This window comes from Dysidea avara, chromosome 6, assembly GCF_963678975.1.
Source record: "Dysidea avara chromosome 6, odDysAvar1.4, whole genome shotgun sequence".
NCBI lineage: Eukaryota > Metazoa > Porifera > Demospongiae > Dictyoceratida > Dysideidae > Dysidea > Dysidea avara.
The window spans coordinates 24,361,252-24,384,583 of record NC_089277.1 but is presented as its reverse complement, the minus strand read 5'-3'; the positions used below and the strand labels follow the sequence as shown (position 1 = coordinate 24,384,583).

The 23,332-nt window shown below is 39.3% G+C and overlaps 1 protein-coding gene and 2 long non-coding RNA genes across 6 annotated transcripts in view; 2 read left to right on the top strand and 1 right to left on the bottom strand.

Annotated features, from left to right (window-relative positions):
* Nucleotides 1-4,026: 4,026 nt before the first annotated feature.
* LOC136259012 (uncharacterized) lies at nt 4,027-4,618 on the bottom strand. Its single transcript, XR_010703155.1, has 2 exons — nt 4,581-4,618; nt 4,027-4,528 (listed from the first exon to the last, which is right to left on the bottom strand). It is a non-coding gene; the product is annotated as an uncharacterized lncRNA (long non-coding RNA).
* Nucleotides 4,619-7,837: 3,219 nt separating this feature from the next.
* LOC136258655 (uncharacterized) lies at nt 7,838-10,080 on the top strand. Of its 4 annotated transcripts, none has more exons than XR_010702906.1 (7): nt 7,838-8,573; nt 8,694-8,798; nt 8,849-9,118; nt 9,179-9,207; nt 9,298-9,390; nt 9,810-9,874; nt 9,934-10,080. It is a non-coding gene; the product is annotated as an uncharacterized lncRNA (long non-coding RNA). The 4 variants fall into 4 exon arrangements; XR_010702905.1 differs by having other exon boundaries at nt 7,839-8,573; nt 9,054-9,118; XR_010702904.1 differs by having other exon boundaries at nt 7,839-8,573; nt 9,258-9,390.
* Nucleotides 10,081-13,071: 2,991 nt separating this feature from the next.
* The window catches only part of LOC136259057 (uncharacterized), a 29,006-nt gene continuing 18,745 nt past the window's right edge, over nt 13,072-23,332 (top strand). Inside the window, exon 1 of the mRNA XM_066052466.1 lies at nt 13,072-13,157. The gene's annotated coding sequence lies outside the window, so the exon portion shown is untranslated. The remainder of the gene's footprint in view (nt 13,158-23,332) is intronic.

Genomic DNA, 23,332 nt, shown 5'->3' with positions numbered 1-23,332 from the left:
CTGTTTTTACTTCGTCAGTCAGTCAGGTGGATCAGTCAAGCTTACAAGTTCTGCTAGCAAGACAGGTGGGATTTCGTGCAATACATGGCATTTGAATTTCGCCGAGTGAAGTGAGTGAATACGTCATCCTGTCAGCAGTGTGCTAGGACTGCAGCACAGGCTGTGGCTAACGTAAAGTAACTTGTATTTGCACTAAAGTATTAGCTCTACCGGACTGTGGATGAATTTGTTGGAGTACAGTTGTGGCACGTGCGATGATGCTCGACGAATATAGTTACCTCGATGAACCTTATCCGAAATTACGTCAGACACAAAAATGGCCGCTATAGTGTGGGGACGTTCGTAAATTTTGTATGGGCGACTATGGGGAGAAAAATTTTGAACGAGAATATCTCAGTCAAGACGGAAGGTATCGATCTCTAACCAGCAGATATGGTTATAAATTAGCTGAAAGAATAGAAATCTAGCGTTGTTTTGAAAATCAACCGTTGATGGGGCAGCTGGACCATCTAATTTGGATGCTCATGATTGGCGACGTATTTGTACTTCCTATCATAGTGCCTCTGCTGATATATGTAATGCTTTAGCTTCTTTTGCTCGACACCTATGTACAGAATTTGTGGATCCATCTGGTTTGGAGGCTTATACTACTTGTCGTCTAATTGCTCTGGATAAAAATCCAGGAGTTCGGCCAATTGGTGTTGGTGAAGTTGTTAGAAGAATCATAAGTAAAACTATCCTTTCAGTGACTAGTCTGGAGATACAAAAATCTGCTGGTTCTCTTCAACTATGTGATGGTCAACCATCTGGCTGTGAATCTGCTGTCCATGCTTTGAGACACATTTTTGATGACAGTTCTACTCAGGCTGCTTTATTAGTGGATGCTTCTAATGCCTTTAATAATTTGAATCGCCAGCTTGCTTTAGTCAACATTCCATCTGTTTGTCCTGTCTTGTCGAATATTGTCATAAATACTTATCGTACTGATGCCAAACTCTTTGTTGGGGGTGAGACCATTCTATCACGTGAAGGTACTATACAGGGAGATCCTTTGGCCATGGCTATGTATGCCTTGGCCTTAGTTCCAATGATTAACCGTTTGCATGGCCATATTAAGCAGGTGTGGTATGCGGATGATGCTGCAGCAGCAGGTCGTCTTACTAATTTGAGATCCTGGTGGAATATGTTATGTGATATTGGACCCCAATATGGTTATTTTGTTAACTCAGCTAAAACATTTCTGATTGTTAAGGAGGAGCATGTTGTGCAGGCACATTCAATTTTTACAGACACTGGCATTCAAATCACTACTGAGGGAAAACGCTACCTTGGTTCTGCTTTGGGATCTGCCTTTGTTGAATCATATGTGAATGGGAAGGTTAAAGAGTGGTCTGATGAACTGTCTAAGTTGTGTGAATTTGCTACTTCACAGCCACATGCTGCGTTTTCTGCTCTTACTCATGGATTATTTGGAAGATGGATTTATCTCTCCAGAACTTTGCCCAATATTTCTGAGTCACTTTCCCCTTTGGAACAAAATATCCGTTTACATTTCCTGCCCACCTTAACTGGTAAATGTGTATTTAGTGATCTTGAGAGACAATTACTGTCATTGCCTTCACGCTTGGGTGGTCTCGGCATTATTAACCCATGTGCGTCATCTGTTGCTCAGTTTGATTCTTCACAGAAAGTGACTGGTCCCCTGGTATCTCTCCTTATTGAACAGATAACTGAGTTCACTGTCACTGAACTTGATAAGCAATTTGTTTTGAAGCAGGAAACCTATCTTAAGAACCGTCGCAGCTGTGAAGAGTTGGCTTCTGCTCTTCATCCCCAGCTTTCTCTGGATCTGCAGCGTGCTAGGGAATTTGCTTGTTTGAAGGGAGCATCCAGCTGGTTGACTGCTTTACCGATTGATGAGCATGGGTTTGCTCTGCATAAGAGTGATTTCCGTGATGCTGTTTGCCTCCGTTATGGCTGGCCTCTACTCCATCTGCCTACTGAGTGTATCTGTGGGACTTCGTTTACAGTTGAACATGCTTTTACCTGTTCCCATGGTGGTTATCCAACATTAGGCCATAACGAAGTTAGAGATATTACAGCCCAGTTAATGTCAGAAGTTTGTCCAAATGTAGCCACTGAGCCTACTTTGCAGCCTGTCTCTAGTGAACGATTTTTTCATCGCTCTGCAAATACTGAATGTAGTGCTCGTTTGGATGTGAGAGCTCAAGGATTCTGGGGTGTTAGTCATCAGCAAGCTTATTTAGATGTTCGTGTTTTTAATCCATTGGCCAACACAAATCGCTTCAATTCTCTTGCCAGCTGCTTTCGGTCTCATGATCGAGAAAAGCGTAGGACTTACGAACAACGTGTGCGTGAAATTGAAAGGGCATCATTCACACCTCTTGTGTTCTCAGCTTTGGGAGGAATGAGCAAGCCTGCAGAAACCACCTACAAAAGATTAGCCTCACTCCTTGCTACAAAGAAGAATCGACAATATAATGTTATGATCACCTTTATTCGCTGCAGATTATCTTTTTCCCTACTACGTTCAGCTATCATTTGTCTTCGTGGAAGTCGTTCTGCTGCTGGTCAGCCTCATAAAGATCTCTTTGACTTTTCTCTTGCTGTGAGTGAGGGAAAGCTCCCTCTTTCTGACTGATGAACTATATGCAATTTTGTGTGTGTGTTTGAATAATTAAAAGATTAATTAATTTTTTTTTAAAATCAAAAAAAATCGCTTTTACGCTCTTACTGTATTGTCTTATAGCCGTACCCACTAGTTAGAGTTCGATATCTTCCTTCTTGGCTGAGATATCTCCGTTCAAAAATTTTCTTACCATAGTCGCCCATACAAATTATGATTATGATTATGATTATGATTACTGAAAACAGTTACAAACTGATATGTTCAGGTAAGGAAAAAAACATTACAAATCACATAGATGAGAGTCAGTTATAATTTATCTAAAAATACTTGTAGAGATTGGGATTCTATTGTGTCAGTTGGTAAATTGTTCCAATCGCGGATAGATTTGGGGTAATAGCTGAATTTATAATGATCTGTTCTAGCAAACGGAATCTCAAAATGGAAGGGGTGGTGGTGGCGGGTGGGATATGTGGTGTTGGTGAAATAATTTGGGACTGTTAAGACTGATGAGGAGTAAACAATGTTGTAGAATACTTTTAATCTAGTCACGTATCGTCGGTGTTGAAGTGATGGCCATTGTAGATCTGCTAACATAGATGTAATTTTACAAACGTCCCCACACTACAGCGGCCATTTTATGTCTGTGACGTAATTTCGGATAAGGCTCATTGGAAGCAGTCAGTACTAAAATAGTTACGTAGCTAGTTATTTAAGCTGTAATAATACAACACCATATGTTGGCTAGCCCCCCATTGGGTCATTAGACTTTTTTTTGCAATCATGAATGATTTTGAGTGTTTCGTGGGGGCATGCCTGCCTCTCCATCACCTTCTGGCTAGCTACGCCCATGACTACTCATGCAGTGCAAGTTGAAAAGTCTGGTTAACAAATCTTTTATTATTTTATTTATTATTAACACTTTACAGTGACCAGCACTGAAGGTCTACAGCAACATGTTCCTCTGAATGTAGAGGGAGCTTGCATGGTTAAATAGCTGCCAGACTAATTATCAAGCTAGGCTGAGTCGTGATCATTGGGTGAAGCCAGATTATAGTATACTACTATAGAGTTTGATGTATCAGTGTTGCTGCTATAAGACCATTCTCAAAACAAGGAGAATCAAGCCTTTCAAGATTAAATTTGAGGGTACCCTGTAGTCAAAAGATCAATATTTGAAATAGTGAAACCAACTTTTTAACAAATTCTCCACATCAAGAAAAATGGAGTCAACAGATCCGACTCCAAAGTTTTACATCCCAATTCTGTAAAGTGTCCACAAGTTCCATTGTATACACACATATCTACAGTATGCACACACCATGTCATTCTGTATATTGTCTATATACCAGGAAAGTGATTGTTATTTTTAGTTGTCATTTACTGGCTGCACCTTTTATAGTACAGAATTGATCATTTGAACTATAACAGTACAGCAAAGAAGAAATTTCTTAAATTAATTAATGTTTGACTACTTCATGAAATAATCTTGGGCTACCTATTGGTCAGCAGATTCTTCAAAGCATGAGCGGCATGTCCATACTCTCCTCTTCGGTGATCTTTTGAGACCAACACAAATAAAGTGGTACCATACTAAGCAGCTTTCACAAACAATTGAATTCTGTTCATCGTAAATTATCTCCCTTGTGCATCTTCCACAATACCATGTGGGATTGGCTTGAATTATAGATATTACGCTGTTAATAGCTGCCCATGCTTCCCGGGTGCAATACTTCCTGCACATATCTAAGCAGACATTTTCATCAGTGCATGATGATGAAACCATCTCAGGTCTCATTTCTACATCATCCTCTTCTATTATTCGGCTCCCATCTATGGCGTCCTTTGCAATTTGTAGATCAACAAATCAGGTTAAAATCACTAAAAATGAAAACATCTTCCAAGATCCACACAGGTCATTTAACATACATACCAAGTTCCTTTTGCTTAGCACCTTTGTATAGGAATGACATGCACAGGCCTGCTTCCTCTGGACTTCTTTCTAGGGAGACCAATAACAGTCTTGTCAGCTCCTTTAGGTCTTCAACTCTTTCGCATTTTACTAGGTGACCTAATACTTGTAACTCTGTGGATGCAATCAGATTGTGATAAATGTTTTACAAGTTTGTACCACAGTTCTAATACCACCCCTGGTAATTTACTGATTACACTATTTCACACACACACACAATACACATACTATACACAAACAAGCACACACACAACACATACTGTATTACCGTAAAACAGGAAAAGTTTGTCGTCAAAAGATTTTCATCGCTGGCTGTATCGATGAAAATTAAAACAACGAATTATTGTACATATGGCATGCAAAAAGCACTCACACCTGTGGCGTTCAGTGTGTGTGTGTGTGTGTGTGTGTGTGTGTGTGTGTATGTGTGTGTGTGTGTGTGTGTGTGTGTGTGTGTGGGGTGTGTGTGTGTGTGTAGGCATGTGTGTGGGACTTGCAAAAGCAATAATTGCAGCAGTTAATTTGAATAAAAATCCAAATAATATGTACTAAAGCATATAATTGATGGTATCTTCCAAGCTTGTTTCTTGGATTACACGTCACTGCAACAGGTTTACAGCCATAACATGATGAGTATACTACTTCTAACCACTGGATTTCAAACTAGTTTCAAGTGCAGGGGTTATTTATTTCTTTTAAGGCTTTACAGCACAAGTGCAACTGAAGGTTTGTAGGACACCTGGTCCTACAGCCTGTTTAAGATGTTATATTAAGTGTATTTGAAAAGTTGCAGAAAGGAGAAAAATCCATGACTGTACCTGGGAAGCCTGGCAGCCTTGAATCTGCATCCTATATCAGTTCAAGCACTCTTCAAGATTGTGTTCAGAGGTTAGTATAACTGCAATTGATATTGTTTTAAGACAACTACACATGCAGTTAAGTAGTGCATATATACATATATATTTAAGGCAAGTTTCTAGTCCATTAGTAAGTCAGTTTCCAGTCTGTTAGAGGAGATATAGAAGGGTGCTTACACACCCCTCTATTACTTCTGCATTCAAGTATGCATGCACATAATATATATCCCATCCAAAAACAGCTTATAGCTGTAAAAAAAGTGCGCGTCCAAGTAAAGCAGAGTTAACTGCGACAAAAAGTAATGATATCATAATGCGGCCATGTGCGAAGTGTGCAAGTTGTAAAATTAATATCCATCCCAAAAACACCTTCGCTGTAAAAAAGGCGCGCCCAAGAAACTACAAGTACCTGGAACCCAATGTAAAAAAACAAAAAAGAAAACAGCTCAGCTGAAGTGAAAAGTAACTGGTATCTTAAAGAGCTGATATCTGAAGCGGCCAAGAATACAATTACTAAAGTTTAATCCATGCAAGAACACCTTGGCTATAAAACAGGTGTGTACATGAAAGTAACTGGCAACTGAAATGGCTGATATCTGAAGCGGCCAAGAATGAATGGTCATATACAACTAATTCAAAAATTTAACACTGAACCTTTATAATTCGGCTGTGTTCTATATTCACTCTTGCTGCATCGTAAAGTAATTTCTTTTAACTCTAATTGGCTGGTAATTTGGCCGCCTATTTTAATAGTCAGTATAATAGAGCAAAATAAGGCGGCCAAATTACCAGCCAATTAGAGTTAAAAGAAATTACTTTACGATGCAGCAAGAGTGAATATAGAACACAGCTGAATTATAAAGGTTCAGTGTTAAATTTTTGAATTAGTTATATATGACCATTCATTCTTGGCCGCTTCAGATATCAGACATTTCAGTTGCCAGTTACTTTCATGTACACACCTGTTTTATAGCCAAGGTGTTCTTGCATGGATTAAACTTTAGTAATTGTATTCTTGGCCGCTTCAGATATCAGCTCTTTAAGTTACCAGTTACTTTTCACTTCAGCTGAGCTGTTTTCTTTTTGGTTTTTTTACATTGGGTTCCAGGTACTTGTAGTTTCTTGGGCGCGCCTTTTTTACAGTGAAGGTGTTTTTGGGGTGGATATCACTCATTTTTGTCAGTGATAGACTCTACATTTGGTTTAAAAGGTTATTTTTTTTTGGAAATGAGCAATTAACATTAATGCAGAATATTATCTTGGAGAGTCAGTAAAATCCATACATAATAATGATTGTTTCATAACACCGTAAATTCGGAAGTATGAATTTACGGTGTAGTATGACTGTTCTATTTGAGTAAATCTATCCTTACTGCCTGCATGTGACGAATATATCTCATATCTGTGCATGTTAAATGCTTCAGACACCTAATTAAACTTGCAAGTGACTAATTAGTTTACAGTTGCTACACAGCTATAAATACATTTGTAATTGTTATCACCATAATCATTTATCATGTTATAACCATTTTTTATTATTTTGGTCACAACTTCAGGATTAGAGCAGCAGAGAAAGGAATAGAGGACTCAATCATCAAGACTTGTATATGGGAGATGGAACAGTATTGCAATGGACAATGCTGGTACTAACCCCTCAAGGGTGTTGCAGTACAGTATAGATGCAAGACCAGAGCCTCGATCATCACCTTTTGACTGTGGTCACAACTTCAGGATTGGAGCATCAGAGAAAGGAATGGAGGACTCAATCATCAAGACTCGGGGAGATGGAATAGTATTGCCAAGGATAATGCCAGCACTAACCCCTCAAGGTTGCCACAGTGCAGTATCGATACAACCACTCCAACCAGTGCATAAGACCAGTGCCTCGATCATCACCTTTTGACTGAAAGTTTTATACTTGATGAAGCAATTAAAACAAAAAAGTTGTAGTACTTATACTTTCCTGAGGGAGCATGCCCCCAGAGTCCCAGACTCCCTTGCCTGTTCAGCAGAATAATAGGATTGAGCCTTACTACCACTTTCACCTTTATTCTTGGCCCGGATGTACATATCGGCAACATAATACAGTAGCTGTAGATAATGCCCCTAGGCAGAGCTATAGGGGTGGGAATTTTTCCCTACTATCACACTATCACAGTAGTTCTTCTCGCAGTTCTTTGCCTGGCCATCATCAACTGCTGTCAAAACATTAGTGTCGTCCCCCAGACCCTTCCTCAAGCATCCTTACCACACAAAAATAACTTAGTTTAGCAGTGCACAAACAATTATTGACAGCATATGTACACTTTCCGCATTGTTGAACCATGTATACCACCAGAATCCAATGGATTGACAACTAACACGTGATCTATTTAGGGGAAATCTCGTGGAAAGTCCCTAATTACCTTAAGCGGATACTCGTGATACGTGGTTTTAAATTGAATGGTTTAAGAATGTAACTAGATGGTGAGGCGTACTTTAATCGGCTCGACTTTACTGAGAAACTCGAGCCCCACGTGAGAAACTACATCGCTTGAGCAACGCTTGAAAAAGTAAGAGTCAAGAATACTGAGGGACTCTATGATATATGCCGGTCTTGAATGCTAACGAAACGAGGAGTGAAGTTTGTGCAACGTGTCACATCGCCACACACTGATTCACCGTGTTTGTGCGATAGGGTTTTTGGACCTGTCCACCAGATGTTGAAAGGAAATTCATTCCACCACATGTTGAAAGGAAATTTATTCCAACTTGTGAAGTTATTGGTATACTCATTGTTGGGGTCCATGGGGACATCGATAATCATTTACCAGTCAGCTGTAAGTAATGTCACAACAGAAGGAAAGGAACCATTTCCATACCCCTATGGCATACTGATTTTCCTGGTCAATTTATGTACACTCAACCACAGATCGAAATGTAGAACTTTGGTTGCAGGTGGAAAATAAACACCTTTTTACTCAGTTACAAGAGATTCACCCAGCTGGGATAAAATGTTGACGTGAATGTCATTAGTACTAACTTGTTCATCAGGTATTGGACAATTCCAAGTGTCCAGATTATGCAGTTGTCCTCTTGTTCAAGTTTACACGTTTAGGCAAGTTCCACAACGTCCTATAATCTTACTATATCAGTGTGGAATAATGCTTATATAATATTTTTCATATTCCAGGCTTTAGGTGTATTGTATTTAACACCTGCTTGTTGGTTTTTGCAGGCCATCTGGTCATACTGGTTTATCCACTAGCAATTGAATGTGATCATGGTACATATGTAAGTTGAGACCATGCAAGAACAAAGATACAGGTGTCATGAATTTCAGGTCAGTTAACGTTCAGAGGAAATGTATTATTGCACTTGTTCTTTTTGTAGTTATCAATTATCAGTGACCAGTTTGTGATAGCGTACTTTTGTTTGACCAATGACCTAATGTTCTGGTTTACATGCTTACCCAACAGTTATGTTACTCACTTAACCTGCATATGGGATATATATATTTTTAGTTCATTTTGATTATCCATCCTTTATTGGTACAGCCTGGCATATTGATTTTTTGCACATTCTCTTTTTAATTCAGTGCCTGCTGGATTGCTTCGTCAGATATCGAAACAAGTGTCTTTGGTGTTGCGACCGATGTTCCAGGTCAGTTTGCATGTGTGTTTAATTTAAGGTTGACTTCAGTGCCTGCTTATTCTTGTACAGGTCTCGGTATCAAGTGTCATGAATTTCAGGTCAGTTGACGTACAGAAGAATTGTATTATTGCAATTGTTGTTTTTGTAGTTATCAATTATCACTGTATACTAGTGATGTGAATTTGCAGGTCAGTCTACTCAGATGTATCGGGTATAGTGTTGATGGGTTCAAACAAATATCCAGTGTAGACTGTAGTGGCATCAAGGGTGTTAATTTCTAGGTCAGTTTACATGTTGTGATGTTAGTGATTTTTTCCTAGTACCCAGATGTTAAGTGTATTGTATTTAATGCCTAGCTACCTGTTATGTTTTTAAATTATGGTATATCAGTGTAGACGGTACAACAATAAGCCTTCTGTGTTGTAGTAACTATTTGTTTCATAATTATGCTGTCCTGGAATGGCACAATTTTTGGGCAACCAGTGTGAAGTCCAGTGGTACAAACATTGTATTATGACCAAGTTGTGATAGCGTACTTTTGTTTGACTAATGTCCTAATGTTCAGGTTTGACATGCTTACCCAACAGTTATGTTATTCATTCACTTAGCCTGGGATATAATTTTTGTTCATTTTAATTATCCATGCTATTATTGATACAGCCCGGCATATTGATTTTTTATACAATCTCTTTTAATTCAGTGCCTGCTGGATTGTGTCATCAGATATCGAAACAAGTGTTTTTGGTGTTGCGACCAATGTTCCAGGTCAGTTGCATGAGTGTTTAATTTAAGGTTAACTTCAGTGCCTGCTTATTCTTTTACAGGTCTCAGTATCGTCATGCTGACATACAAGAAATCATCACTATTGTTGGAACTATTTTTAGTCAAGTCTTGATGTGCTGTTGATTAACGTTGTTACACATTGTTGTATGTTTACCATATGGCAAGAAATTTTCATGGCCATCATGAAATTTGAATATTGTGTAAGTTGTGTGGAACAACCCCAACTCATACATGGTCACTGGCAAACCACGAACCACATTCGAGCCACAACACCACCAACCACATTCGAGCCACAACACCACCAACCACATTCGAGCCACAACACCACCAACCACATTCGAGCAATCCATTACAAAATTTTGTTGCACCATTTGTGTGTGCATAATACTTAATGAAAGCCACAGCACAAGCTACATGGTAAACACTACATAGAGGTGGTAACCCCTAAAGGCTTGTTACCTTTTGTATTCAGGCCTTTGTGGTTAATCTATTAAAAATTACATGTAAATAGAGAATTGAAGAGTATGCTTAAAGCACCTTCGCTAATGATTTTGTTCTTCTAGGCACCGGCCTATTATGCCCGAAATTTTACCTATTATGCTTTTGAACATAGCTCAAAAATTAAGCCTATTATGCTCAAAATTATGCTTTCAAAATCAAAGATTATGCTCTAAAAGTGACTGTTTTATTAGAGTATATCAGCCTTTCCTGACTGCTATATTAGAGTATCTCGATCTTATTTCTGCAAAGTGTGAATAACCAACAAAGAAACGGTTTAATAAGTTATATTACGTGTTTTCGATTATAAAATGCACTGTACTAATAATACCATTGGCAGCGAATATTTGCTTTCTTTCAGGCGCGCGTATTGCGCATTTAATTAATTTTTCAAACATCGTCCCTATTATGCTGGCATTATGCTTGATGCTTTGGGTCACCTATTATGCTTTAAATTATGCCGGCATAATCGGCCGGTGCCTATGTTCTTCACACCATAAGACAACTGGCGATTTATAAACGCTCGATTGGGGTGTGGCACTAAATGGAATTTAAAAGATTTCTGCTTAAAACGCCATCCCTAGGGAACTTACGGTTCAGCACGTTGTCACAACTTGTTTATCAGACATTAGAGTTTGTGTCCACGTCGTGCCTTTAAAAGTTATTGTAGGGATCAGAGGTTTGATTGAAGAAAATACGCGTATAGGCAAACCAGGATTGGATAATGTCAGTGCTAGATGGACTATACAAACACGCAGGGCCACCCACAGGGGGGGGGCAACTGGGGCATTTTGCCCTGGGCCCCAGCCTGAAAGGGGCCCCAGGAGGCCCCACGAAGGGCCCCTGAATACCTGTTTAAAAGATCGATATACTCTAATAGAGCAGTCAGATCTAAATACTCTAATAGAGCAGTCACAGTATTCTTCAGAGGAGCAGTATAGCAAACTTATAGATAAGGAGATATGGTTGGTGATAGGTAGTTATTGTCATTGCCAGCAGGTTGTGACCTTTTTTTTTTTTTTTTGGTCTTCACCTTACAACTTGGGTCAAGGGCCCCACTTTAACTCTTTGCCCTGGGCCCCTTAATTTCTCTGGGCGGCCCTGCAAACACGACTATGTTGACTGGTATAACGTGACAGTAGTTGTAACATAAGGTAGAGAAATAAAGTTAAATACGCCTATTTTTTATTTTGCGATGGTTACTTTTTTTATTTTAGCGAGGTCGCAAGAAAACTGATGATGACTCCTAAAGATTTTTTTATCACGTAACGCAATACAAATCTATTGAGAGATGTTGCGTAATCTAGGACTAATATTGCGAAACCGGCCCTACACGTAAATAACTCACAGTAGTGGCCGCGAGTCTTTTAATTGGGCGTGCGCTTTGTAGTTTCTTGGCCGCGCGACTCACTACCGTGAGTCTTGATTAGCTAATCAGATAATACAATGTTATTGTTAAAGTGTTAATGAGAACTATGTGATGCTGCTAGTTTTTAAGTGTGTGAGCATCTTCATAAATGCCACATAAATTTAATTCTCAATAAAGCAATGTGTATAGATTCTCTGATAGTAATAAATAGTTTGAGTTTGGCCACCTTTCGTTTGTTCGTAACATTGCTGTATACAGGAAAGGCGGCCAAACTCAAACTATTTATTACTATCAGAGAATCTATACACATTGCTTTATTGAAAATTAAATTTATGTGGCATTTATGAAGATGCTCACATACTTAAAAACTAGCAGCATCACATAGTTCTCATTAACCCTTTAACAATAACATTGTATTATCTGATTAGCTAATATACTTGCACACTTAGCACATGGCCGCATTATGATATCATTACTTTTTGTCGCAGTTAACTCTGCTTTACTTGGACGCGCACTTTTTTTACAGCTATAAGCTGTTTTTGGATGGGATTTCAATACTTTTTGTCAGAATAAGCAATGCACTGTTGATAACAGTAGGTGAGTTTCCATGGTTTTGACAGAAACCCCAGATTACAGTGACAGAATATTAAAATATAACTGTAATTTTAGTGGCCAGGGCCGCCCACATTGGGGGTAACTGGGGTATTTTGCCCCCTACCACAGCCCGAAAGGGGCCACTTGAATACCTGTTTAAAGAAAGATCGATATACTCTAATAGAGCAATCAGGATCTAGACCCTTCCTTGCCCCTAGGCCCCTCTTTAACTCTTTTCCCTGGGCCCTCTAATTTCTCTGGACGGCCCTGTTAGTGGCATGCAAATGCAGTCAACTAACATCCATTTTAACTAGTAAACCCTTAACAACACTTTGCCTTTCATCTTGTACTGCATTGAAACGATCAAGATACTCTATTAGAGCAGTCACAAAACAGCTGTAACACAGCAATCAATATTTAGCATAGTTACAACTTCTGCTTAGCATCGGATTGTATAGTTTAAATTACTAGCTACTTACAGACTTTACAATATAAAAATATGGCACTTGTAGAAATGTGACTGTTCTATTAGAGTATCTCGATCTACTTCAAGCATTGACTAATTCAAGTGAAGAAGCTACGCCCCTGCCAACAGATCTTGTGAAATGAAATGAGAATAGTAAAGAATAGGCAAGTATGTACAGAGACAATAGAGGGGCGCGTAATTATGTCCTGTTGTAAATAAACGCCTTTAAAATTTATATTACTACTGAATAAACGCACCAGAATAGGCTTGTGTGGCTGTTGTCTCCAAGGTTGTCTCATTACTTGTCTTTTCGTGTTGAAGAGATTTAGTCGCAATTGGTGAGTTTAACTATACATGTATTTGTGTTGTAAAACTTAATTGTAAAGAGGCGATGAGCACATATGATAAACATGTATTTGTCACAGTAGAGTCTCTCACGAAGTCACGATTATTACGAGACATTGGACCAGGGTAAAAAATTTACTGCTATATTTATAGGTTGTAGCATTTGTATATCTTAGTATCTTAATAAATAATCCCCCATGATCACTAATCACTAATAGTACAGTGAAAACTGGTCATTATTCAGGCCATAGGACAAAATTTTCTGACCTTGCCTTTTAAAGAGGTGGCTGCATTATGCAGCCTTAAAAAAGGTAAGAAGCATGCTGTTCTAACTGGCTATAGAGATGGATTTAGTGTATGACAGCGTATGAGACAGTGAGTGCTGGCAGCAAGGGGGCAGCCAATCTGTTAGAACACCAAAAGCACTGCTTCAGACATAGGCAGTTGACTGTCAGCCCCAAGTGTAAAAAGTTTCACTATTGGTCCTTATAAGCTCCTGATGAAGAAAGTGATGAAGTCATTATCCATAGGATATATTTTTCAGAGTATCCATTTTAGTTCTACAATATAGTAGCCAAGCATAAGATGAACATAACACAGAATTCCAGTAGTTTAGTGGTGACCACAACACTGCCTGAGTTAAACTGTGGTGAGATTTGAGACTACCAGAAGCCCTGTAATGTCAGGGTGATTTGTTTCTAGCTGATCTCTCTACAGGTAGATTTGTGTTGATTTGTTCATTGCTGATCGCTCTAAAGGTTGATTTGTTGCAGCTGTACACCCTGCAAAGTATTTTGTTTGTAGCTGATCACTCTAAAGGGTAATTTGTTTGTAGCTGAACTCTCTCCACAGTGACTTGTGTGTAGCTGAATTCTGTGTAACTGAATTCTCTAGTGAGTGACTTAATTGTGGCTGAATTCTCTACACAGTGCATGACTCGTTTATAGCTGAACTTTCTTCAGTGTGACTTGTAATGTTCTGAATCTCTATAGTGATATATTTGCTTAACTCTCCACACGGTAACTGTCTTCTTGCTGAACTGTCTATAAGATTAACTGTTTGCAGCTGAACTCCCTACAGAATAACTTGTGATGTAATAAAATTCTATAATGGAGTAAATAAATTAGCCGAATGCTCTATTAGGGTGACTGTTCTATTAGAGTATATCGATCTCGCATTTGCTACACGGAGTTGGCTTTCGAATCAACTCAGTGGTTTGTAATCCGATTCTTCTGTACTACTGCAAGGACTTCCTATGAAGATTATTCCAGCTATACACCGATTTTCAGCTCATTGCTCTAAGCGGTTTGCCTAGTAGGCGTGAAAACTAATACTTTTTTATTCATAAAAATCGATCGCGTAATTGTGACACAGGTTGGGTTTTGTGTCATATCTCCGTGGTCTTTATCTCGATTCCTTTCACCCCACCAAAAGGCACTCCTACGATGGTTACTCCATCTACATAGCAATTTTCAACTCATTCCATGAAGCGGTTTACCCTGTAGGCGTGACAACAAATCGATCTTGTTTTACGCGAATAATCGGTCATAACTCCTGAACCATTCATCGGATTTGTACCAAATTTGATGCTAGGATTCGCCTTTGGACCCCCTTTCTGTGTGCCAAATTTCAAGGCGATCGGAGTACGCGTTTGCTTGTTATAGCAATTTTTGCAAGTGTGCGAAAAGACGAAGAAGAAAAAAAAACGAAACTTTGGCAGCTCGTATCTCGGAAATGGCTTGAGCGATTTCCTTCAAATTTGGAATGTAGACTCCCTTGTCTGGCGGGCAACTGTGTAGCAAATTTGGTTCCAATCAGATAAGTGATCACCGAGATACAAAGGTGTGAAAATGACGTTTTCATTCTTCCTGTCAATATACTCACGGTGTGGCGCGCCGGATTCTTGGGCCGCACGACACACTATCGTGTGTCTTGATTATAATGTGAAAAGTGAAGTTACCATTACGCTTCGTTGTCACCTATGTTCAACCCGTTACGCAGCATTTTAATCAAGAACTTGTTGAAAGCATTTCGGGTCGATCTGAAAGCTTGTTTGGGTTTAGTTTTACCTCACCAATACTGCCTCGTCGCCGTAAGGGAAAATTGAGGCTGATTTTTGGGTGATATTATTTTGTGGGCCACGTCTACTCCTTTGTGGTCCCTACTATACAGTTACTATCGTACTGTATGATAAGCCCTACTCTACCTTTTACACATTCGTTAGCTATAACTTTGTTAACAATGATGTTACCAAATAAGCTATGCTTTCTTTGTACCTGTCATAGGTTAGCTATACAGCACACATTGATCATTGTAGTGGAAGTATTGTGGAACACAATAAGTAAATTGTTGCACATAAGGACGATGCTGCTGGAGCGACTGACAACTGACAGGAAATTGTGACAAAACATAATATGCAGGGTTTCTATGAGATTATGCACTTAATACATTTTTTTCTCCATTTAAAAATAAAAATTTTTAAGATACTAAGACAATGATAATATAAATAAACACTTAAACAGTGGGCAGAGAGGCAAACTCTGCCCAGTCCTGGGATGATGGTATTGTTGCCATTACAGAAGCAGCATTGCCACGTTGAACATCAATGGCAACCTTCTGAATCAAAAATTGGGTGGCCCTATTATCACCAGACTGTTCCATCACCCGGGAACCTATCCGCCTCACTAATGAGCATGCACATGATCCCCAAGCACCCAAAGTCTCAACACATTATTATTCATGCATTAAATAAGAAGTTTTGTATATGCATTTTACACTTAATAGTGTTAACAGCTTTAGATAGTTATTTGACTATTCCAATCATGTATGTATATGGTTTAGCTGACTGTGTAGACAATAGTAAGCACATGCAAGGATACATAAAGAAGTGTTAATACTGTAATAGTGAAGAATGTGCTAGTCGCAAAAAAATGCATTTAGAAACGCAAGCAGTTAAACCTAGCCGCTAAACAACAAACACACTAATACTAAACAGGATGTCTTACGCGCGTATCTTGTCGACAACGTACGATAGGTCCTGTATAAACCAAAAGTCAAATCACAAACGTATTCTAAAAGTTTGGTGCGATAACACATGTATTCACAATGATTATGGAAGCCCTATTGATATGGAAACCCTACTGATGAGCAATGGCCACGATAAAGAAGGATCAAAGGAAAATCAGTAAACAATAGCGCATACATTATAAGATATTTAAAATACTAAAAGTTTCATCTCCATGAAATTCGAAGCATTTCCGCCAAAGAAGTAATTAAAGGCTGTAGCTGTAGCCAATTTTCCGCTACGCTTGACTGAACGCATCAGGCAGGCAGTGAGGCAGTAGAAAATTCGCGAAAAGAATTTTTTTTTTAAATTTCGTAGCACCTAATCGAAAATGCTTCTGGTCATTCTGAAGGCATGTTTGGGCTTGGTTATACCTGACCAATACTGTCCAGTGGCCGTGAAGGGTTTGCAAAGATGATTTTGGCTTGATTTATATTCGTACCCACACCTTCGTACTGTATGATATTATCACACTGTATGATTATATCAGTACCTGAAGGGGGTACAGACCAGTCTGTGTTATGTGTTGGCTACTGGCACAACTATACTCACTATTCTGTCAGTGGAGATGTTGTACTCTCAAATATGACAGACTAGTTGATCTCAGTGATGGTGGTGTCAATAAAAAGAATGACACTCATTCTCATACAGTTAATACCTTACTTTTATATTAACCAAATTATAATCTATAAAATTTAATAATTAATCTTTATATCATCAATAATTTGATAGCCCCCATTTGTAGCAGTGGCAGATCAGCAGGGATTCAAAACCTTCCATTTTGATAGAAGCAAATTTGGTGTAGCAAAATTAGTTTATTGCTTAGGCAATAAAGGCACTCATTTTATTGGAAAGTCACTGGAAACTTTTGCTTGGTAAGTGTTCCTTTTTGGTTCCTTTAAAATAATCAAATGATTTTGATTTTGATCCCTATAGTTTTTGTAACTGCTGCTGTCAAATCGTTCTGCAAAACGTAAGATTCAACAGTACACATTACTTGGGGTGAAAATATGTACCATCACATACTGTTAGACTAGCTATAGCTGTTTAGTTTAGGGTAGCCACAATTCACAACATAGTAGCTACCTTTTCATAAGCATTGATTCATCACTGGATATAGGCTCCAACCATTGCAACTATGTATACCTTGAATGACAGAAATGTGAATAATTTCATGTAGCTACTGTTACATGAATGTGATTCAAAATTGATACTACTGTAGCTTATCAGCAAATCTGTTAGTCAAGATAAAGTATTAGAAGTACAGTAATGTACCCTATGTACAGTAGTGGATATAATGGTTGTTATATTTAGTTATACAGATTTGCTGCATTAATATCAACAAAATAATACATCAAGATATTCAAGTATGTGCCATGCACTATGGATGTCATCTGTTATGACGACTTCTTGTGAATGCTGATCATGAGCTTTACAATTGAATTGCATACTTGCTTTTTATATCTTTCACTGTGTGGCAGTTGTACTATTTAATTTCAACAGTGCTCAACATGTTGGGATTGTATGGGTTGTGTACTCCTTGAACAGTATAGCATTGTAAAGGCTTCCCTTTTGAGGAGATGACTATGGCAAGTTGAAAATGTACTTACAGTGTATAAACAAACCTACACGTAGACACACTGTACATACATTGACAATTTAATTTTGTTCAAAATGTATGATATTAGCACAATTCACCAATAATATTCATTTTATTCCAAGCACAATTCTACTCCAACACAATGACTGTGTCGGATTCAGTTCTCTAAGATATTAACTGCTAGAGGATGTTTATGAGAGATAATTCATACGTATGTATGCTCACCCAATTGTAAGTTCAATTTTAACCGCAAGATATATAATATTTCCAGGGGTAACTATAGCTAGTTCTGTGCATCTATGTACAATACGGACCTGAGACATTCAGGCAAGCATGGCAATTTAATATACTTATGACAATAATTTAAATCAAGCTGATGTTTGTCTGAATGTAGCTGCAGCAGGTAACTGCAAAATATTGATCAGTGCAATATATATATACGTAGACACTATAACTACATGCAGTAACAATTTTATGATATTTATAGAACTTTGCGTGGGCGAGATCAAAGGAAAAACTGTACTTTAAATTTCATAATGTACACTCACTCTCAGCCGGTCAACAGTGCTTCATCAAAGCACTCTTTTAAGTGCAATAAAGCACAGTTGCCCACGTCACGGCTCTAGTGCAGGCCAACGGCCTGCAGGCTCACGCCAGTATAACTAATCACCCAAGCCAGTGAAGGCTGATAGCCTCGCTGCGCTGAGTGATTAATCACCCCAGTCACTACGAGCGAATGGGCCCATTTCTGACTTGGAAAATTTTTCACATTTCGTAACTTACCGTATTTGTTTGTTTTACGGAAAGTCAAATCTTGGGTTGAACAGCATGACAAATCAGTGTGTTCCTCGTCTTTTCAAGCTATGTTGTGAATTCTGTAGAGGTGAATATTTTCTTCCTCAACCAGGCACATCTTTTAGCAACACACTGGATTACTGAGGCAGACTTAGAATGACTTGACTTGAAATGACTTGGGAGTGAACCAAGGAATTGGATCACATCAGACCATTAGGATCATTAATCATGGAAAGCTACTCGTATAAAGAACATTTCACAAGTAGTGAACACTGTGAAACAGGTGGTGTGAAAGTTTAAACTGTAATTGTTGGTTAGTTGTATGTTCTGAAACTACATGAGTATCTTACTTGTGGATGTCAATCATTCAGCTTGTGTACCCCATTCATTCAGCTTGTAATCAAGATATTGTAAGTGAGCATGCAGGGCCATTTTTATTCTTCACAATTTTAATTCCATTTGGGTCACGTGTTGCTGAAGAAAATGTTTCTTCCAGTTTATCGTGCTTGTTAATAATAATCTAATCCAAAACAGCCAAGCTGTAAAAAAAGAGTGCGGCACTGAGAAAGACTATGGACCTATGGTGAAAAAAGATGTGAAATCCAAGGTGGCGGCCAAGAAATGGCTGTGATGGTAGGTTAATGGTAAAAGTTTTAATAACAACAATTCAGGTGAATTTTTGGCCAAGACCAAGCGGCACCTGAATTGTTGTTCTTAAAATTTTTACTATTAACCTACCATCACAGCCATTTCTTGGCCGCCACCTTGGATTTCACATCTTTTTTCACCATAGCCTTTCTCAGGGCCGCACTCTATTTTTAAAGCTTGGCTGTTTTGGATTAGATTTCACTTCTTTTTGTATCTGTATACCCCAAAGCTGGCCTATGGCCGGCTTTAGGGATTTTTAACTTATCATTTTTTTCATTACACAGGAAGAAGAAAAGATGAAGCAGGTGATTTCTTTGTAGCTGAACTCTCTACAAGGTAGCTGATCTCTCTACCGGACGGCTTGTTTGTAGCTGAACTGTCTACAGGGTGATTTATTTGTAGCTGAACTCTCTACAAGGTAACTTCTTCTAGCTGATCTTTCTACAGGGCGACTTGTTTGTAGCTGAATTCTCTACAAGGTGATTTATTTGCAGCTGAACTCTCTACATGGTAGTTTCTTTGTAGCTGACCTCTCTACAATGTAACTTCTTCTAACTGAACTCTCTACAGGGTGACTTGTTTCTAGCTGAACTCTCTACAACGCAACTTCTTCTAGCTGAACTCTCTACAGGGTGACTTGTTTCTAGCTGAACTCTCTACATGTGATTTGTTTGCAGCTGAATTCTCTTACATGGTGGTTTCTTTGTAGCTGAACTCTCTACAAGGTGACTTCTTCTAGCTGAACTCTCTACAGGGTGACTTGTTTCTAGCTGAACTCTCTACATGTGATTTGTTTGCAGCTGAACTCTTTTACATGGTGGTTTCTTTGTAGCTGAACTCTCTACAAGGTGACTTCTTCTAGCTGATCTCTCTACAGGGTGACTTGTTTCTAGCTGAACTCTCTACAACATAACTTCTTCTAGCTGAACTCTCTACAGGGTGACTTGTTTCTAGCTGAACTCTCTACAGGTGATTTGTTTGCAGCTGAACTCTCTTACATGGTGGTTTCATTGTAGCTGAACTCTCTACAAGGTGACTTCTTCTAGTTGATCTCTCTACAGGGTGACTTGTTTCTAGCTGAACTCTCTACAGGTGATTTGTTTGCAGCTGAACTCTCTACATGATGGTTTCTTTGTAGCTGAACTCTCTACAAGGTAACTTCTTCTAGTTGATCTCTCTACAGGGTGACTTGTTTCTAGCTGAACTCTCTACAGGTGATTTGTTTGCAGCTGAACTCTCTACATGATGGTTTCTTTGTAGCTGAACTCTCTACAAGGTAACTTCTTCTAGTTGATCTCTCTACAGGGTGACTTGTTTCTAGCTGAACTCTCTACAGGTGATTTGTTTGCAGCTGAACTCTCTACATGGTGGTTTCATTGTAGCTGAACTCTCTACAAGGTGACTTCTTCTAGTTGATCTCTCTACAGGGTGACTTGTTTCTAGCTGAACTCTCTACAGGTGATTTGTTTGCAGCTGAACTCTCTACATGATGGTTTCTTTGTAGCTGAACTCTCTACAAGGTAACTTCTTCTAGTTGATCTCTCTACAGGGTGACTTGTTTCTAGCTGAACTCTCTACAGGTGATTTGTTTGCAGCTGAACTCTCTACGTGATGGTTTCTTTGTAGCTGAACTCTCTACAAGGTAACTTCTTCTAGTTGATATCTCTACAGGGCAATTTGTTTGTAGCTGAATTCTCTACAGGGTGATTTTGTTTGAGCTGAACTCCTGGTTTCTTTGTAGCTGAACTCTCTATTAAGTATCTTCTTCTAACTGATCTGACTACAGGGTGACTTGTTTGTAGCTGAATTCCCTACAGAATAACTTGCAATGTAATATAATTGAGTAAATTATAAACGCAGCTGAATGCTTTATTAGGGTGACTGTTCTATTAGAGTATCTCGATCTCGTATTTGTTACACGTAGTTGTCTTTCGAATCATAACTCAGTGGTTTGTAATCCGATTCTTCTGTACTACTGCAAGGACTTTCTATGATGATTATTCCAGCTACATACTGATTTTCAGCTGGTTGCTCTAAGCGGTTTGCCTGGTATACACGAAAACTAATAGTTATTTTATTCATAAAAATCGATTGCGTAATTTTGACACAGGTCGGGTTTTGTGTCATATCTCCATGGTCTTTATCCTGGAGCTGACAAGAGCCTGGAGCCTGGAGCCTGGAGCGATTTTCTTCAAATTTGGTATGTAGACTCCCCTAACTGGGCGGCACTTCTGTAGCAACTTTGGTTTCAATCGGATAAGGAATCACGGAGCTACAAAGGTGTGACAATCGAGTTTTCTTTCTTCCTGTTAATATACTCACGGTGTGGCGCGCCGGCTTCTTGGGCCGCACGACAAACTACCGTGTGTCTTGATAATTGCACTTTGAGCAGTTTAAATTTTCTGGGGGTGGAGGAGGGCATGCTCCCAGATCCCTTAGAATGAGTATGCTATGCATGCTCATGAGTGTGTGTTTCACACACCGGTTTATCCCCTGTAGCATTGCTGCATACTGTAGTAATTTGAACACAGATGCTGTTCAAACAATAAACACTCTGTAGGTTTGGGGGGTCCACTTGTTTTCACTGCCTCGAGTCCCCTGATTTTTCTTGGCAGCTCTACATGCAGAACAATATGAGGCTATCAATCATAAAGGTTTTTAATTGTCTGTATGAAATAAATTCTATCTCTTGATGAAACTTAATCAAAATAATAGACCTTATATCAGTTTTTTTTTAAACCTTATATTAGTTGTTAAGTTTAGATGATGCAAAAGCACCACCTGATTATACTGAAGTTGTTAATGCATGAAAATATTTATGAAGTTCCTCCATACATTTTGGGCTACTTTATTCCACGGACTGGACTGGATTAGTCTCAGCTAGCGCCGCCGACCCCATTTAGGCGCTTATAAAAGCGCCTAAATAGGGTTGGCGGCGCCAGCTGAGACTAAGATGGCGGTTATAGTGTCTCAAAGTGCTCTCTCTCCGGACCATCCTATTGACGTTATTTGTGGTTCCTTGCCGGCCTAACTGTTCCCTGATAAGCTCAAGGATGGTTCAGTCGTTGTATTTCGTTTACTGCCGGGAATGTTCTCTTCGATACTGGCTTGGTGTCCCTCTCTTTTCTGCCACTTCTCCAGTTCGCTGCCCATGTGGTAGTGTTGTTGATCAATTTGGTGATCATCTGCTGGGCTGTGGACATGGACCCATGCGTATACGTAGGCACGATGCTTTATGTGATGTGATATTTATTATGCTTTACTTCAGGACAACACTGGTTGCCGTAAAGAGCAACGGTGTACTGGTTCCCGATTGGATCGCCCGGGTGATGTTTTGCACCCAGACTTTGTGCATGAGAAGCCTGCGTACTTCGATGTTACTGTGTGTTGTCCATTACAAGAATCTCTGTTGGGTCGGTCTGCAGTTTCAGCAGGTGTGGCTGCTGCTAAGGGAGAAGAAGATAAGGATGCTCACCATGATGAGCTTGTACAGGCCGCTGGAGGTGTCTTTGTCCCCCTGGTGGTTGAGTCCTTGGGTTTGTGGTCTGCTGCTAGTCGTCCTGTCTTGCAGGATATTGCTTTGAGGACAACCACCAGGAGTGGCATTTCTCGTGGCCTACCATACCGCCATCTGCTAGAGCAACTATCTGTTTGTCTGTGGCGCCACAATTCCCGGACATTTTTACATCTATTTAGCCTGTTGCCTGGCAGTCCTTTGTGGGAGTTGAACTCTGTTTCATGCTCCCACTCCCTGCAGTTTGGTCAGTAGTCTGCAGGGCTTTCTTGTTAAGGCCCCTGTCCGGGGGTTTTGCTGTGTGTATGCTGGCGGTCCATGCGGTGTTTTTGTAGGTCTGTGTAGGCTCTGTAGGTTTAGCTGCTTTTTTCTTTTTTCTGGTTTTTGTCATTTATAAATTAAATTAGGTTTAACTTCTAGCTAGAGATCAGGAGGATGGGAGTGCCATTAGGGCCGGTATAAAAAAATTAATTTAAAAAAAATTATGACCCCTTGTGAGTTTGAGCGTCGCGCTGGTCGCTCTTCATCCAAGAACTGGAAGAGAACA